Source organism: Trichechus manatus, unplaced genomic scaffold, assembly GCF_000243295.1.
Source record: "Trichechus manatus latirostris isolate Lorelei unplaced genomic scaffold, TriManLat1.0 scaffold00058, whole genome shotgun sequence".
Taxonomy (NCBI): Eukaryota; Metazoa; Chordata; class Mammalia; order Sirenia; family Trichechidae; genus Trichechus; species Trichechus manatus.
The window spans coordinates 15,156,249-15,161,326 of record NW_004443994.1 but is presented as its reverse complement, the minus strand read 5'-3'; positions in this window follow the sequence as shown (position 1 = coordinate 15,161,326).

The following is a 5,078-nucleotide window of genomic DNA, read 5'->3' as shown; positions in this document are numbered from 1 at the left end:
GAGCCGACAGAGAGAGAGAGCCTTTTCCTGGAGCTGATGCCCTGAATTTGGACTTGTAGCCTACTGGACTGTGAAGACAATAAATTTCTCTCTGTTAAAACCATCCCACTTGTGGTACTTCTGTTAGAGCAGCACTAGATGACTGAGACATATACCCAAGGAAGTTACTGGTATCCAGGAGTGGGTACCTTTTCACCATCACCTGCTCACAAGATTTCTTGACCCACCTTTGATTCCAGGGCTAAGTAGGAAAGATGATGTATCGCAAATGGCAGCTCCCAGAACCTCCCCTAACTTTTAGTAAGTTTTAACATCCCCTTTCTTGAACTATTAACTGCTATAATGTTATATTTACTCTCTCTTCTAAGTTAGTGAATTATATCCTGTCACTAAATGATAAGACTTTTGAAGGCAAGGATTGTGCTTTACTCATATTTGAATATATTTCATAGCACAGAGCCCTGACTATAGCAGATGCTCAATAGATATGTGATAAACAGTGAGTCTGTGTATGTGTGCGTCTATTCTATGGAGAGGTCTTCCTTTGTATTCTGACGGGTCTATATATGTGTACTTTCCAATTAGTTTGTGTGTGTGTGTGTGCATTCTAACTAGTTGGCACTTCTCTCTTTATTGACTTTGAATCGATATCACTTATATTCCAATGCCTGGAAAAAATGACACCAATGTGTCCAAGATCCAGTTTGGTGTCCATGTTTCTTGGTGCCACTCTGGCTGCTATTGTCATTGAGTGACATGTGACTCAGCACACTAACAGTTATGCAACAAAGCAGATGTAAAGCCAGACAAGAGATGGCTTCTTTAGGGAAAAATTCACAACCTTTAAGAAATTAGAAGCCCTCTCTCATTACTGTATTGCTCTCCCTTCATCTTTTGTCTTGTGATGCTTTCTTTTCATTTCCTCCTTGATGCCTTGAAAGTATAACCAGGCATTTTAATGAGATGTGGTTAGGTCCAGCCCTAGCCATTAATTAACCCCTTTCCCTCTGTCAGACTGAAAGAATTTTATGGCATTTCTAGCCCCTGGGACTTTAAGTGTAGGATTTGCGTAAGAAAGTGCATATTGCTCACACATTTTCTAGGATAAGCTGCTTCTAGATCAGCAGTGAAGAATTCCACTTAAGTCAACTTCAGATAGATTCTGGGGATGGGGATACAGAAACAGCAGGAAGATAGAGGCTCAAATACAAAGGTAATTTTTGGCTGGCTAGGAAGACGTACGATGTGACTTAAAGAGAAGATGAAGCCAAGGGGAAGATTGCCACAGCAATCACCACAAGAAGAGAGAGACATATAGTTCCAAAGTCTCAAGCGAGGCAAGGATTGAAAACATTAACCTCTAATCCTGTTCATCAGAAAGTAAATTTCACAAAGTGAGATGTGGAGTAGATAAATTTCAAACATCCAATACAGAAATCCTATTTTTGCTCCAGAAATATAGGTTAAAACGTGACACATTTTGCCAAATGTGTGCATGTGTTCTGTATCTCCACACCACTCAGAAATCATCCATTACGTGACATTTTGAAATGGGACAATTAGGCAGCTCAAAATGTCTGCAACATAAATTATACAACAAATAGAGCTGAGAGCCTCCATTTTACTTTTAAAGGCTTGCTAGTTGTTTTGCTTTTCCTCCTTCAAATGGCTATGCTTTCACATGAATAGCACGCTACTCTTTCCCATAAACACACCTTAATAAAATCTTCATAGCGTTTTGCCATTACCCACAATTTTTAATACTAGAGCCTCAAAATATTGAAAAAGTGAAGAGCCCAATTGTCTTCATCTACTCAAGACAAAGATTAGAAAGAGAAGCCATCATGCGAACAACTCCAACACCCTCATCCATACCCTAAGACCCTTCTCAGAAAGGTGATGGCTGAGGAAGACTCCACAGAAGACAATAGACTGCTGAGCAGAACAGCTCCAAGCAGTGTGATGAGAAGCTTAACAAGTAGCAAAGATCCAAAAGCAAAGGTGTCCCTACATGACACAACCACTCTACTGGGATGACAACTCACCCTCACAGCAGCAACAGCAGTGTCAGAGATCTGGTGCCCCTGATGGTGATTTGACCCCTGCTCACCTTCCCTGCCTCTTCCTCCTCAGCCCAGTGTGTTGGAATTTTGCTGATGCTGGGTTTCCTGACTTCTCTTTCCCCTTCCTATCATTATTGCTATTTATATGGTGGGAAATTAACCTCTTTCTATTGGATATATTCCAGTGGGACTGAAAGAGGTTCCCTGCCCAGACATGCCTTAACCAAGAAGCAGACACTTGACCTGAGCTAGACCAATCAAATGGTTCTGGCTTAGAATGTGAAACTTGAATGCATGGCACATGAATAAAAATGATGGTTGGAGTCGTTCATCCCGGCAGCAGGCCTTAGTCATACCGTTTTCTAAGAGACCATTTCCACAATTTCAGCTTCACAGGCCTGGATAATTCCTCAGTGCTGGTCCACTCTTAAGCCGGGCTTCTGGTCGTCCTATAGATTCTGGGAGCTTCCAATATATTTGAAGTTATTTCTGTTTTACTTAGGTTAACCAGAATCAGTTTGTCCTGCTGCAACCAAAGAAACCTACTAGTAGGTCCAAGTAGGTGGGAAGAAATTGCTAGGGAAGTGTTTACTGTACTTAGGGATATTGAAGACAGTTGTGTGTGTGAGAGAGAGAAAGATAGAGAGATAAGGAAAAAATGGGTACAGGGACATTTTCTTCTGGCAGTTAGAGAAACTAGTATACAGAGGTGACTTAGGAGATTAAAATTGTAGCCATTATTCCCTGTCCTTGAGTATAAAGAATGTGACCCAGTTGGAACTGCACTCACAAGGACTCACAAGGACACATCAACTGGGCCCTAAGTTATAAAAACAATAGCTAGGACAATCTAAACATCTTTTAGGGAAACCTTCACATAAACAAATCATAAACAGAGCACAAAAGACCCATATATTTTCCACTCTTTGTCTTTTTCTATTAGCATTTAGTAAATAGTAAGATTTGTTGGACCAATGAAGACCCTCCTGACTGTCATTACCGAAAACTGTACCCTTGATTATTAAGAAAGACAATTCAAAACATAGAATCACTGGGATTTAGCAGTTTTTAGCGGATCTGTGAAAAGGTGAAGCTTTCAATGATTTTACCCATTTGTAATGTTAATATATACTGATGATTTTGTAATCCTCCTCAGATTTGGACAGACATGGCTCTGGCAGCATGCTTGTCCATTTTCCCACTTTTTCCTATTCCGTAATATTCCTTGGACTTGGTAGACATAGCTCTGGAAGCATGTTTTTCCTTTTCCCATTTTTGCCTCTTTGAACAGATGCCGAAGAAAACCTTTCTTTCTGCTGTACTATAACTTCGTGGTGATTTTACCCTAGGACAGAGGTGAAAAAAATTTTTTTTTTTTTTTTTGGTGGCTATTCTGTTCTCTGGATCCTAGCTGCCTCTTTACATTTTTATGTTTCCCCAGCAAATTATGAGGGAAAAAAAAATCACCAGAAATGTGCCCTGTCATTTAATGTCTCTTCCTCTCTCTTTGAAACACTACCCGAACTGCTCGCAGAATGTTCTTGGTTCTTAACAAGGCAGAGAGTAGTAGTTACTTGATATAAAATAGCAGCTTGTTGCCTGCCACTAACTAAGGCCAAGGGAGGCAGAATCTCATTAGTGCTGGTACTCCTTCTACATTCGCCTACATTTCAGTACTCTTTCTTATGCCTGTCTCCCAAACATCTTCCCAGTTTGGAGAGTTGGGGCCCCAGTAGGTGTGTACTTTCGTTAAACTTCCACCTTCACAGGGCAACTAGCTCTTTAACATGTTAGTTCTCCTGTCCTGGTGTAGAGTTGTCCAAGACCCAAGTCTGAAAAATGAAAGAAAATGAAATTCTAATTTTAAATACCTTCTTTCAGTTGTTTTCTCTGTATCTTCCTCTTTAACAGTTTGATCAGAGAAATCGCTGGAAAAAGAACTTGCTAAGGAAGGAAAATATTTAGGAACTCTAAATTCCTTTTAACTTTACCACCAATTGCTGTGTGATGCTGAGTGCTCAATACTTCCAGAAAATGAGAGTGAAAATATTAAAAACGTAAATGAAAGTTCTCTAATGTAGCATTGGATTGCAATTCAAAGAAAGCTTAAAAAACTCTAGCCCATCTGTGATTTAGACTGGAAAATGGGAAGTAGGGAAGAGCTAACCATGAAAATATTTGTGTGAAAATTGAACAAATCCCTGCTCATTTAGCATTAAAAGACCACCTTATAAAATAACCTTAATATAACTTGCAGAAACGTGCATAAGTCTTTCAAAAATTTCTTAGAAAATATTGGTGCTTTGCACTGAGTCACATTTCAAGCCTTCTGTAGTGATTTCAAGGCAGAAAGAGTAATAGGTCACTCATTGCACTTCTAATGCCAAAACACATTCGCATAGAGTTTGACGTGTGAGTTATTTTAGTGCCATTCTAAATTCTCTAACATGGAGCATGTGGGTGTATTTGGTGTATATGCTGAATATAATAATTCAGTAATAATGACTTCAAATGTATAAGAACAAATGGGTATGCATAAATTATGTTTTTCTTAAAAAGAAATTTCTCCACCATCTCCCCTACCAAATATTTTTGTTTAATGTGTTTGGAGGTGCTATAAACACCCAATCTCCAGGGGATCCCTAACCCTTAACCTACATGAGATGTCAAGCAGATACAGGAATGGGGAAGAAAAAAGTCACTGAACATGGACGGAGAGGTGACCCCTGTCTAAATGACCTTTCCTCTGGCCATGGCTAGTGATAGGAAAAAAAAAACTGCTGTGTTAACCGAAGTGGCTACCCTATTAAGACAAAAGCACATTGTGCTTACAGGCACCTCAGTAGGCAACAATGGTTACTGTTTCAAAGGGAGAAGAAGGGAAATTACACAGTGAAAACATTTTCTATGATGTTGTTCTCATAATTGTGATCAGGGAATGCATTTTGGGCATTAATTACTCTCTCACTCAACCATTTTCACTTGAAAGTTCTTAAAAATGAATCTCACTCCATG